The sequence below is a fragment of the Triticum aestivum genome, chromosome 3A, assembly GCF_018294505.1.
Source record: "Triticum aestivum cultivar Chinese Spring chromosome 3A, IWGSC CS RefSeq v2.1, whole genome shotgun sequence".
NCBI classification, from domain to species: domain Eukaryota; kingdom Viridiplantae; phylum Streptophyta; class Magnoliopsida; order Poales; family Poaceae; genus Triticum; species Triticum aestivum.
Genome location: NC_057800.1, coordinates 66188570 through 66203572, shown reverse-complemented (window position 1 = coordinate 66203572; position 15003 = coordinate 66188570).

The window sequence follows — 15003 nt, the reverse complement described above, 5'->3', positions numbered from 1 at the left end:
TACGTAGGAGTATGTGGCTACTACTGCAACTTATTTCTACAATCTTCTTTAAACCCAATCCCTTTTGTCAGTTACATGTGCATGATCGATAAATCATCATTGACGTGCCGTGAGCTTCAGAACTTTTTGATTCATAGTCACAAAAGATGGCATGTTTAGGAGCACGTGTTGTAGCCGGCTGTTAATTAGTAACCCGTTTCTTTTCTCTCTCATCTTCTCTCTCTTTTAAGTCAGCGAAAATACAATGTTTAAAATCTTAGGGCATGTACAATGGTTGATAAGATGATCTTATCTTAAGTTTTGCATGTAATTTAGAGATGAGAAAAAAAGATGTCTACAATGGGTCATTTTTTAGCCTTATCTTCAATAACTAGTTAGGACATGTACAATGGTTGATAAGATAATTTTATCTTAAATTTTACATGTAATTTAGAATTGACAAAGAAAAATGTCTACAATGGGTCATCTCTTAGCCTTATCTTTAATAATTAGCAATTTTTAAAAATGTGGTGAGACATATTGTGCTAAGAGATCATCTCTTGTCTTCTCTTAAATAAGAGAAGACAAGCCTTCTTTTATGAATTCTCTCTCCTCCACCTCATCATTTATCCTATGTGGCACTCCTAAGATAGCACCATTGTACATGCCCTTATTCCTAAAAACATGGTGAGACATATTGTGATAAGGGATCATCTCTTGTCTTCTCTTAAATAAGAGAAGGCAAGCCTTTTCTTACGAGTTCTCTCTCCTCCACCTCATCGTTTATCTTACGTGGCACTCTTAAGATAGCACCATTGTACATGCCCTTATAGTCCGTTTATATCACCCTATTATACTTGCTGTAAAGAGGCATATATACCAACCAACAATGAAGGACAAAGTGTCATTGAAGCAGGAATTATGGCCTGACTGGGATGTCGTTTCAAGTAGACTACCCGTGTAAAACACAGCGCGGGCCGGTAAAATCAATGTCGGGCAGGCATCGATAGGTCCTTGGATCGTCGTTTTCGAGCTGTAAAGTTTACACCAACTTTTGGTGTATTCGAACAGTTTTTGAAACACTTCTCAACACACTGGTTTTTCCGCGATCTCGATCTCTCTCTCTCTCTCTCTCTCTCACCAGCGGTAGGGATCTCAGTCCTGCTCTGTCCCGGAGGAGACGGGCATCAAGACGGCCGATGGGGTTCTGCGGGAGACCGTTGTAGAGATCCCCATGGATCTGTTCCTGTTGCACTTGCATCATTTTTGTAGAATCCCTGCCATGGTTCAGGCACAGCTGCCGTTGACTTGCTCTTGCCGTTTTAGGAAGAAAAGGTGTGTAGGGGCAAAGGCAGATCCCACATGGTGCATCCGGCGAACATCCAACTCAGATCAAAGCAAGGAAAAAGATAAAAGTGACACGGTCCTTTAGCCTGTTTTCGCAGCGTATGCGTGCGTGGGTACTTGTGTGTTTTCTTGCCACAATAGATGCAGCGATTAGCATACTATGCTAAGAGCATCTCTAGCAGACTCTGTATAAATGGTTAAACCCGTAAAATAATCGTTTTTTATAGTTTTAGTCGAAAAACAAACACGAATAAACCCTTTAAAATCGTCCGACCTTTAAAAAAATTTACAGACCCCTGTAAACACATGCCCGAGACTCGTGTGTCCTCAGTTTCGGAGGCAATTTTGCCAGGGCCCGAATACCAGTCAATGTTAGCAATTGGGGAATTTCAGCTCCCGTCAACGCCTTGAAGCTCACCGCCGCCGCCAGGCCGCCCGGACGCCGCGCCCATCCGCCCGAATGCCGCCCGTCCGCACGGCCGCCAATCGTCGATGCGAGCAAGCTAGCTAGCTAGCTGAATCCGGCCGCTGCCCGCGCCGCCCTGGCCTCTGCCTGCGCGTTGTAGCCGTCCCGTGTCTCCCTCGTCCGCCCGTCCGTCCGCCAGCCTCCACTTTAGCCGTGTCTTCCTCGTCCGCATGTCGGTCGATGATCGATTTCAAATTGGCGTGAGGAAAAGGAAGAGAAAGATGTATATTCAGAGAATATATTTTTTACGGGTTGATTATGCGGGGTCTGTTCGGCCACCGCCCTCATCAACCCGTAAAACCGATTTTCCGTGACCTGTAAAAGTGATATAAGAGTTCGCGATATAAGGGGTCTGCTAAAGATGCTGTAGTACGTCCGCCGGTGGAAGAGATCCAATTGCTAATTTCGTACGGGAGTTTGTCGGAAAATCAATCATCCTATCTCAGTATGTGATTGCTTGGAAGTCACTTTGCACGTGTGCGTGTGGGTCTCGGCCAAAAGCACCAAAAAGTACTTGGATACCTGCATGCACGAATTGACTCCATCCCGGCCTCTGCTTTCCGTCGATCAAGGTTCAGATGCTACGTCGATCTGTGATTACGGCGTAGACGAACGTGCTCAAAGATTGGACGTACGCTGGCAGAACTGCACTTGCACGCACTTGCAGAACTGTAACTTATTTCTACAATATTCTTTAAACCCAATCCCTTTCGTGAGTTACATGCATGATCGATGAATCATCATTGACTTGCCGTGAGCTTCAGAACTTTTTTGATTCATAGTCAGAACAGATGGCAAAACTTGTTTGCAGGTGCATGCATGCACTACTCCAAAACGTACTTTGGTATAGTAACTAGTAAGAGCATCTCCAATAGACGATGAAAATTTGAAGATGTAAATCAGAAAATATAAAAATTTACAACTCCAAAAAATACACTTTACATCTCAAAAAAGAGGCCACTTCAACAAATAATGTATATTGATGATGTAAAAGTGCAACTTCAATAGATAATGCATATTTGGCGATGTAAACCTCCTACTCCAACAAATAATTTTGGCAAACACGTTGCGTGTGAGGTGGAAGAAATTGGCTGGCGGCGGGTCGGAGCATTGATGAGCAGCACAAAGGGTATTGGGTGGGCGGCGGCTACTTCAACAGCCTCTGGACGGCCACACGGCAGGGCTGCCGGAGGACTCCGCTCACAAGAGACGCAACGACAGCGGCAACGACGGAGAAACCGCCGGCTCAGCGGGTTGCAGTGGTCGTACGTCTGCCCTACTAGTTTCGGCGGCGGGTAACGGCTACCAGGGAAGGCGGCCATGAGCTGCTACGTCCAGTACGGCCACTGCAGCTCCGACGAATCTCTGACTCGGCCGCACGGTCATTGGTGGGGTGGACTAAAATCGACGGGTCGTCAGCGGCTAGGGCAGAGGGGGATAGGCCGTGGGGTTGCGGCGGGGGCGGGGATGGAGGACGGGCGGTGGCGGCGGCATTTCCAGGCACAAATCGCCGGCGGTGGAGGCGGACGTTCGTCTGTGGGGCGGACTCAAATTGGCGGATCGGCGGCGGCGTTTCCAGGAAGAAATTGCCGGGGGCACGAGCGGGTAGCATGCAGGCGGGCGGAAGTGAAATGAAGGCGGTTGGGCGGTTAACGCGTGGCCGCCAGTTTTACATCTCCTGGAGGTGGAGATGTTAATTTGCATCTTCAGGTGTTGTATTTTATATCTCCTAAAGATGGAGAAGTAATGTTTTTTTACATCCACATCACGTATTGGAGAGGGGTTTTTGATGCAAAAGTTAGTTCTTTTTGCATTATATCAACTATTGGAGATGCCCTAAGAGCATCTGCAGCCGGACTTCTTTGCAAATCTGACTCTCAAACGCCCGCGGACATCATCCATGTAGGCGAACATCTCCGCCTCCTTTGCGGCCTCTTGCACCTACATCTCCTTTCGGTGACGGCGTCTTGCCTCCGCAGCTGACTCCGACTAGAGGAAATCGAGGATGGCCTGCTGCTCTGTCTGCAGATCCCCGTCGCCTGCATCCCCCACATCCTCCTCCAACTCCTCCTCTGGATCCACTGCATCCGAAGGTAGCACAGGGGTGATCCGGGCTTCGCGTCTAGCCCGGATCTGCTCAAGGAGCTCGAGCCGGCACTCCGGCGTCAGAAAGGGCTTGCTCCTCACCCGGCGGCGTGGGGGCATGGCTACTAGGTGGACGGGTGGAGAGGAAAGTGGCGGCGGCGACGGATAGGAGGAGGAAAATGTGGATCGATGGTAGGGTTTCGGTGCAGCCGGTCGACTTAAATAGCCGGGCAATGCACTACGCGGCCCGCCGAAACTGCGCCACACGCCGCTATCAGTCCGACGGAGGAGACGAGTTTCGGACCGCCGGGTTTGAGGGCGTTTCCGGCTGGGACCCCTTCGTCAGCCCGACGTGGCGGGCGTGCCAGGGCACCCCATATTCACCCCATATTTGGACTGGATATGCGGGGATGCTGGTCAGTCCGGGCATTCGTGGGTTGTTTGAGGGATCCGTCTGGGTCAAAAAATCATGACCAGATAGTGACCGGACAGTTCACCTATGAGATGGGGTTTGATGGGTCCGATTGTAGATACTCTAAGTAGGGCAAGGCGACGCGAGAAGCGGCTACATTTTGATGTAAAGAGGCGTACAGCCAACAATCAAGGACGAAGTGTTATTGAAGCCGGAATTATGGCCTGACTGGGTTGTCGTTTCCAAATGTACTACTACCCGTGTAAAACACAGCCCGGTAAAACACAAAGTTGGGTAGGGCATCGAATATGTGCTTGGATCGTCGTTTCTGGGCTGTAAAATTTACACCAATTTTCGATGTGTATTCGAAATATTTTTGAAACACTTCTCAACACATCGGTTTTCTCCTCTCTCTCTCTCTCTCTCTCTTGATCGACCTACGTAGGTGAGTGCATGGGCCATCACCGGACCAGAAGGGAAGGACCGGGTGCCCGAGGATAGGGACCTCGTCAATCCTGCCGTGTCGTCTGGCTGCTTCGCAGGTCCTTGGTGTGAGTTCGCGGACGTCCGGCCGACCACAGGGCAGGAGAGGACGGAGCTGGAGATGCGGCAAAATGACCAACGAGGTTCTGCGAGAGGCCGCTGTAGAGACCGCCATGGATCTGCTCCAGCTGTAGCATCCATGGAATCCCCGCCATTGTTCGGGCACAGCTCCCGTTTAACTTGTTCTTGCCGTTTTAGGAAGATGAGGTGAAGTGGTGAGTCCCATCGATGAACTAACTTGAACCCTAGGGGAGCAGGAAACAAGCCAGGGGAGAGGACGAGTTTCTTGTACGTACGTCAAACTAATATGAGCCATCCATTTTATCCATCTGATGGACTAGATTAACCCATGGTAGTATTCTTGGTTGGAGGAGTAAAATTGGAATATTGACATAACACTGCGCGCGGTAGTTCGTAGGGGCGAAAGCAGATCCCACATGGTGGATCTGTTGCAGATTCGACTCAGATCGAAGCAAGGCAAAAGACAGAAGTGACACGGTCCTTTAGCCTGTGTTCGCATGCGTGCGTGCTTGCGCGCGTACTTGTGTGATTTGTCACTAGTATTTAAACTAAAACCGCAACAAGAATTATAAAATGAAGTAGTGATTAGCACCGTATACTTGTGTCTGCCAGTGGAATAGATCTACTGTAATTGCTAATTTCGTACGTGAGCTTGTCGGCAAATCAATCATCCTATCAGCTGATTGCTTGGAAGTGACCTTGGACGTGTGCGTGTGCGTCTCGGCCAAAAGCACCAATAAGTATTTCTTGGACCACATTCCATCGAAGTAATGTTTTACTTTATGGTGGCTTTGAGTTTGAATATGTTACCATTGGCGACCTTTTCTTTTTCGAAAACACTAACACCCAGACGTATGGCAACATTACAACTCGCCCACACCCCTGAATCACTGTCCAGTTAAGTTTGCATGAATCTTGACACATCGAGGCAGTTTTCGCATGCCACGTAGGACAAGGGCGGTGTGTGAGCGTTGGAGAGGTCGCCCACACGCCGCACAATACGCGGTTGCCAGCTGTGTTGTGTGGGCAAACTAGTTTCTACCCACACAGCCACCACCTAGTCCACGCGTGTATGGGCGAACTGCTTTTCGCCCACATGACAGTCGTACGTTGTTAGATGGCAACTATGATTCGTTTGCTAGACGGCAACTGCAGTTGCGCGTACGTGGCAATCAGGTAAGCATACATGGCAACTGTGAGTAACCACACATGACAACTAGATAAACACACATGGCAACTATTGTTTGACCACATGTGACAAGTAGTTAATCACATACGACAACTATGGTTTGATTACACGCGGCAACTACCTTAAATTAGACATGGCAACTATAGTTAACCAAAACAGAGAGAGTTGTCATGCTTTTACAATCATATTTGCCATCCCAGATAACTACATTTGCCATCCCGGATGCCAACTATATCGTCATCCCGCAGGTACCTATTATAGCTGCGCCAGGACGTGTGGGCATATTTGCTTCGTGCCACACGCGCGTGGTGAGGATGAGTAGTACTTGTTGGGTGTGTGTGGCACAAAGTAACTGCGCCCACACATGTGAGCAATTCTACTGTGCGCCCACACACAACCCGTGTGGGCTGCTCCCTGCTCATGCCACACACGGTGTGTGGACGAATGCTTATTATGCCACACGTGTGATGGATATCAGCGTCCTTTTTTTTGCGAGTGACCATTGGCGACCTTGAAGAGGCAAGAGGAACAAGCAACTTAAATACTCCCTCTATCCATATATATAGGGCCTAACGACATCTTCAAGGCGGGCCTTCAAACGTCCCGCAAGTGTCCGAACCATGATGTTTGGATGCAGTTTTTCATCCAACGCGGTTTTGCATCGGTCTGCCGAGCGGTCTGGACCACGCTATGCGGACGTAGTTTATCATCCAACATTGTTCTGCACCGGTCCGTCAAGCGGTTCGGGACACATTTTCCCGGCAAACTGGAACCAAACGTGAGTTGGTTTTGCGCGAGTCCGGACATCCTTCTGGCGAATCAAAAGGCACAACATACCATCTCTACTCTGTGTCCATGCAAAATGGCTAGCATTTAGCGGAATACTTTGTGTTAATTCCGTTACATTTGCCGGAAGGTGGTGTGGAAGACGTTTGCGTATTTGATGGAAGATGCTAATTATGCTTGAATACAGGCGGTCATTGCTAGATTAGGCGGAGCTTAGTAGCTTCATTTGGCGGAAGCTAGCTTTCCGCCAAATGCTTATGAGCAGCATTTAGCCGAAGCTAGCTTTCCACCAAATGCTTATGAGTAGGCTAGCTTTCCGCCAAATGCTCCTAGTAGCTTAGATATTAAATAAACTAGATGATATCTTGCACGTTAGTGTGGGAAATATTGCCTAAAGTTTGTTTTACTCATCAACTGACTTTCCTAAAAATACAAAATGATGAATAAATGATTCTTATTTCAACACACTTTAGAATGATAGATAGGTAAGTAAGATCAAACCTCCAACTTATATCATTCGAAGCTTGGACAATAGACGACCAATCCTAAAGAGAATGGTTAAACGTTTTCAATATATGCTACCATCTCCATTATCTCTGCAAGTGGAATAAACTATCAAGCTGCAGCTAAAACTTGAACACCTAGCTACAACCCCAAGTCTTGATTGTGCGCAATCTGCATCATAACACTCATGTACATTTACTTTAATCAATCCCACAACAAGAGATAAACAAATGTCATACAAATGTCATTAGTCCCGATAGAACCTTACGGCTTTGATCTTCTAAATATACATATAGTGTTTAGTTGTACCTGCATCAGAAAGCTCCCTCTTCTGAATAATTCTATGCATTGGATAACAAAACTCTACAGAAGGAAAATAAAAAAATTGTCATTATGCAACTTCTTCTTAACAATCACTCACTTCGAGTGCCAAAAATAGCTCAATTACATAGATTAAATGCACCAGTAGGATACAGTCACGCATGCCCACTGAACCCGTTGCTTTCACACAAAGTCTGAAATTCACAATTTGTTGATTCTTCATAGAGGATTAACAGAGAGAGGGAGAGAGTTAACACAGAGAGTAGAGAGAGAAACATATTGAGAGAGACGGAATTAACAGAGAGAAATTCTCCAGTCTACCGCCGCCTAGCTCCTGGTGGCGGCCTCACTTTTGTGCACCTGCAATCAAAGGAGAAGGATTAGTACAGGTACAGTGCCTTTGGAATCAACTGGGAGAGAGGATTAGCACCAGCACAACCGGCCGGTGCATGCACGCACACCCGGACGGCACACAACACACACGCATGCTCACCCGGCCAGCGAACAACACGCACACACAAAAAATTCATTACTGCTGCAAGCATTGTTGAGATGATCCAAACAGGTATACATGTTTTTTTGACGGTGCTACGGTGGGCTTACGCCGGTCTGGACCATTTTCATTATCTCTACTACTATTAAACAAGCAAACATATTCTTCTCTAAACGCACCCAAAAACACGTACACGAAACAACCAAGAAAAAATACCACCTCACGATTCGATCCACCTAATTAGATCTAACCGTTAATAACCCTCATCTGTGTACGTTTAGCAATTTAGAGAAGCGGACGAAACTCTGCCATCTATCCATCGAGAGGACGAAACATATTCTACTACTATTAATCTATCTACTCTACTACTATTAAACAAACAAACATATGCTTCTCTAAACGCACCCAAAAACACGTACACGAAACAACCAAGACAAAATACCACCTCACGATTCGATCCACCTAATTAGATCTAACCGTTAATAACCCTCATCTGTGTACGTTTAGCAATTTAGAGAAGCGGACGAAACTCTGCCATCTACCCATGGAGAGGACGAAACGTTCCGCTGCGAGCAAAAATTTAACTGATTCGCGTGATTAAAGGCCTGCATGCAGCGGCATGGCCCACGTTCAGCATTATGGCGTTCGCATGCATTCGTTCGGTCTGCCGAGGCGCATCTTCAGGAGAGGGGGGAGAATGAGAGGCCCGGCGGCAGCACAGGGCACGGGGTTGGATCGGACGCTAGGGTTGCCCTGCCGCCGCCCACAACAGTCAGGGGTTGACAGGGAGAAGCAGTCGGAAGGCGACGGAGGCGGCGGTGGCTCGATTACATTTATGCGACGATGACGGCTCGGCAGCGGCGAGTGGCCGATTCATCTCCTCGCTAGCCCCTCGCCCTTCAAAGGTTAAAGATCCGACACCCTCTTCCCCCGGACGCCCAGAACGAGCGGCGGATCCAGAAAACCAGTTCGTCAAGATACGCGCATACACAAGAAGTAGACATGCAGACAGCTGGATGGATTTTTCTTACAGGAGCACACACACATATGGAAAAGGCAAGCCGCCGGTGAAGACAGCTTCAGCCTCACCACCAAGGACGGAATCACGGAAAGGTCAGCTTCATCCGAACCAACCGCGAGGACCATGCTAAGGTACATACATACATATACCAAGATCGATATTGACCGATGCTTGTGGTTGCAATTTCATGTCCGTCACTGATGTATGGTGCTCATGGTGAGATATGGGATAATAAGTGGAAACTTTTCACCGCTCAGTTCTTACCGAATGAATATTTGTAAGTAATCTTTTTTCCCTACCCCCTCTTATATTTACAGGAAATTCAAGTGTGGTACACATATGAGTATGCTTTGCTTCCCTCTGTTGTACACATGTGGTTATTTGTTATCTCTGATTAAGAGAATCAAGGGCCACTACATTCTTGAATATTGAGACTGTGTTAGTTGGTTTAGGTTAAACTTGATAAATGCTATTTACTTTTTTTTCATCTGACAATTCAGTTGTACTATTGATTTTGACAGTTTTCAGGAATTTTAAGCCGTCTTTGGATTTTAGCTTCCTCAATCATTCTGAATTATTTAATGTTAGTATGAGGTACATGTGTTCCCAAGATTAAACTTGAGAAATGTGTGGTTGACCACTTGGGTACGTTTGATTTCTTTAGTAGATGCAGCGACAACCACCATTGTTCATGATCTATACTAAAGATAGATTATTAGCAGTGCAACATCTCTGTTGGTTTAATCAAATAGTTCAGCCTGGTCGGTTCTTACTAATATTTAAGCCACCTTCAATTTTTAGCCTGCTCGGTCATTTTGGAGTAGTTTCAGTTTTGGATGCATGTCTTTAATAGAACAACAAACTTATTTTAGGTGCTAAAATAAACACTAAACGCCAATTCCTGATGGCGACTATTTTTAGAAAGACCATCCGACTGGAGGAGATCCTTACTATCGATGTCAAGCCGGGGTGGAAGAAGGGCACGAAGATCACCTTCCTAGATGGAAGGATCCGGTTTTTCCGGTGCAGTTCTGTGTTTTAAAAAGTTATTGCGATGTAATTTTTTTTATTAACACTACAGTCCATGAAGTTATATTTACGGATATTTCATTTTTCGCATAAGATGAAGCACCATTTTATTATTAAATATTTTCTGAAGTAAAATTTGTGAATAAACGGAATGATGTTTCAGAGGATTTGAATGGTTGTGACTTGTGGGGTCGCCTGGGGAGGCGACTGCGGCAGGGAGCAGCGGCACATCGGCGGACAACAATACATGTGTAGCGTGCAGCGGCAGCGGCTGCACGGCCACGACGGAAGAGCAACAACGCGAATGATGTGCAGGTGGGGGTAAGAGTAAGTATCACTTGTCATGTTTAACTCATGGCAACAAAGAGTAAGGATCACTTCACACTCACTACAGGAAGAATACTGTTGTGACAATTATATACATATATGTTCCACTTGGTCGCTCAGTTAGTATTAATTTCCTATCTATTCTTTTTTCTTGCAGACACGTTTTGAAACTAGACTTTGATGGGAAGTTCATCCGTATATGGAAATTATACCTTTTTATGCCTCTGGTTTCACATCCTGAGCAGTTAGAAATTACCATGTATGGACGCTTGTATGTGTGCTCTTTGTGTAGGTTTACCTGCATTATTCTTAGACAAATGGAAGTCATATACTCCCTCTGTCCTTCGAAAAACATCTTGCTGGAAACTGTTTGATGGTTTCCAATGCAGACTAAAATTTGAGTTGATGTTGCCGTTTGCAATTATGTTAATCTCAGCCATAAGATTGAGAGAGATCAGCAGACATTAGATCTTTGAGTAAAAAGTAGTAACTTAGAACCTTTTGTGAACTGTAGAAAGTGAGCTTTCGTTGTTTGAGATTGTAAATAACATGGGATGGAGACTTGACCGCCACATAATTATTTTACACTGACCTATTGAACCATGAAACAACATTGCTGAACTTCAACATTTCGGTAAAACATCACATGGAAAATCAGCTACAACCAACCAGATTGTTAAATCCTCATGTGTTTTATACTGAACTCAAGAAGTGTGAATAAGCAAGAAAGCTTCTGAAGAGATTAGTGTATCATCCCAACTGCTACTACAATTGGCTCCTTTCCAAGCACTGGTAAGATCTTTCAACAGATCTTAGCGACATCTCTCTCTTCTTAAATTTGCCAGGATTTTATGTAGTTGCTTTTCTTCTAATAAGGTGCATCCTGCTTGCTGTTGAATTGTGCAGAAAGGCTACATTGTATTAATTTCTTTTTCGCATAGTTGATACAATTCAGCACATTTTGTATCAACTGATAACTTCGAATCTTTGCGTCTTTCATCAAATCATGCTTTGAATTTGCACATGAATAACTAAAAGCGCCATGACATTACACATTTCCTTCATTTTAGCCATTAAACTTACTTATGTATCCGGTGTTAATTTATCATTTCTTGTATATTCATCTTAGTTAGGAAGGGTGGCTTTGGTCATCCTAAATTTTGTGTGGGTTCTTTTTTTAGTCCTGGCTAGCTTTGCGAAACAATAATTATTATAATCCTTGATCTGCACATGCCCAATTTTCTTATACCGTATAGTGTCCCATTCTAGAATAGTAGCCTTTCTGCTCTGCTAAGATGTTGAAGCACGGCGACATTTTTAACTCATGTTTAATATTGACAGAACTAAGCATTAGGTAGAGAAAGGGTTGCTTGCATGCCATTCATGTCATAGAGAAAATGTTATATTCCCTCTCTCCAATTCCTTACAATGAACCTAACGCTTTATTGATCTGTTTTTAGCTTCTAGATGTTCTGAAACTATATACACAATAGATACTGTTTGTCTGAACTGTAGTTCCACTCCATGAAAAGCTGAGATAAACTGAGAATGGGGTAAAAAAATCCGACTCTTCCTGCTCGCAGGCGGTGCCCGATGTGGCATGGGTGGCTTTACCGCAGCCGCTGAGCCTTCAAATTCTGAAGATAACAAGCAGCTTGAATCCAAGAACAAAACTAATTTAGTTCAGCCAACACTCCTATTTTTTGTGCATCTTTGTTCCAACTTTGCATTGACGCCATGTCCACTTGGACAATGTTCATATGTTACTTTGATTTTCGCCCAAGAAAATAAACATTCTGAAATCTTTGTAGGAATAGACTAAATACGCTACGCCCTTACATTCTTTGTGGAGAAGTTGTTCAGCCAGTCTATTGCCATTGATTTGTGTCATCCTAAAGTTTGAATTCAAAATTTTATACCCACAAAATTTGATATGGTTTGATTGAGACGTGCGACGTGCGTTGCACGTACACACTTACTAGTCATAAAAGGGACTGAGATACAACACAACGGCTACAGTAAGTAGCACCCAACACACATAAGAAGGAATAAGGAACAACATAGAAGAACCAGAAACAAGCTATGACAATTAGCCAACAGAGGTTGTCATGTGCTTTTATGGTTGGATGCACAAAATCTTAATGCAAAAAAACGCCACTTTGTATTACCACTTGTGATATGGACCTTTATTATGCATTCTGTCGCTTTTATTTCTTCCACATCACAAGATCGTATAAATGTTATTTTCTCCACATTAATAAATCATACATATTTAGAGAGCAATTTTTATTTCTTGCACCGATGACAACTTACTTAATGGATCTTACTCAATCGATAGGTAGGTATGGTGGACTCTCATGGCAAAACTGGGTTTAGGGATATTTGGAAGCACAAGTAGTATCTCTACTTGGTGCAAAGAAATTGGCTAGCATGAGAAGGAAAGGAAAGCTCAGCATGTTGGATGATCCATGACAATATAATTTATCTCAGATGTAAGAAAACATAACCCGTTACGTTGTCTTCCTTGTCCAACGTCAACTCTTTAGCATGTCATACTTTAATGAATGCTCACAATCATAAAAGATGTCCAAGATAGTATATTTATATGTGAACCTCTCTTTCTTTATTACTTCCTATTAATTGCAACAATGACCAAAACTATGTTTGTCAACTCTCAACAACTTTTATTCATCATACTCTTTATATGTGAGCTCATTACTCTCCATAAGATCTATATGATCTCTTTATTTCTTTTTATTTCTTCTCTTTTATTTTATCCCCTCAAGATCATAGCAAGGTAACCAAGCCCTTGACTCAACACTAATCTTTATTATATATAGCTCACGGACTCAATTACATAGAAGGATCATAAAGCAAAACTCACAACTAGATCATACTAAAACTTTATTCTACTAGATCAAGATATTACCAAAAGGATCGAGCTAAGAAAAACAGTAAAGATAAAAGTTGTGATGGTGATACGATACCGGGGCACTCCTCCAAGCTTGGCAGTTGCCAAGGGGAGTGCCCATACCCGATGCTCAGTTCTTCTTTGTTGGTGAAGGTGTTGGTGATGATGGGTAGTCGCACATCGAGCGTAAGAGATTCTCCAATTTGCGGATAATTCCCTTGAGTGCGATGATATGCTCCTTCAACAAAATATTTTCACTTGTGAGATACTTGTTTTGAATGCGAGCTAACTCAATCATCTTGAAAGCTTCAATCTCCGTTAGGGTAAAGAGATTGTGGTGAGGTTGAAAGATGTCTTCTTCTACTACTGCCGGAACTTGATCTCCCATCATCCTTGTTGATCTCTCTGGGTTCTTCTCTCTTCAGCTCTATCTTCATTAGCCAAGCATCATTGCCCTCATTGTTGGAGGAGGAGGGAGACGACATGATGCTTGGCCTTGACAACCCTGGCAGAAAATAGCTTGAAACAAGAACATGGGATTTTTGCGTGTTACGGTGATCAAAACCTTCGAGAGATTATATAATGAATTTTTACCGACCAAAAGAAGTATCGTGCAATAAAACGGAGTCCGAAGAGCACATGAGGTGCCCACGAGGCAGGGGGTGCGCCCTCCACCCTCGTGGAAGCCTCGTGTCCTTCCCGAACTACTTCTTATTTTCCTATTTTCTTAAATATTCCAAAACGGAGAAAAATTGCCATTAGAACTGTTTTGGAGTCGGTTTACTTACCGTACCACGTACCTATTCCTTTTCGGAGTCTGAAACGTTCCGTAAAGTGTCCCTTATGTATTCCTCCGGGGTCACGGTTTCAATAATGTTAGTTTCAATATTTATAGGATTACCTGAGATATAATGTTTGATTCTTTGACCGTTTACCACCCTCGGATTTGTGCCTTCGAAGTTGTTGATTTTTATGGCACCGGAACGATAGACCTCCTCGATAACGTAAGGACCTTCCCATTTAGAGAGAAGTTTCCCTGCAAAAAATCTTAAACGAGAGTTGTATAGCAATACGTAATCACCTACATTGAATTCACGTTTTTGTATCCTTTTGTCATGCCATCTTTTAAATTTTCTTTAAACAGTTTGGCATTCTCATAGGCCTGGGTTCTCCATTCATCAAGTGAGCTAATGTCAAGTAGCCTCTTTTCATCGGCAAGTTTGAAATCATAATTGAGCTCTTTAATGGCCCAATATGCCTTATGTTCTAGTTCGAGAGGTAAGTGACAAGCTTTTCCATAAACCATTTTATACGGAGACATACCCATAGGATTTTTATATGCAGTTCTATAAGCCCATAATGCATCATCAAGTTTCTTGGACCAATTCTTTCTAGATCTATTAATAGTCTTTTGCAAAATTAATTTGAGCTCTCTATTACTTAATTCTACTTGACCACTAGACTGTGGGTGATATGGAGATGCAATTCTATGATTAACAACATACTTACAAGCATTTTACGAAAGGCACCATGAATGAAATGTGAACCACCACCAGTCATTAAATATCT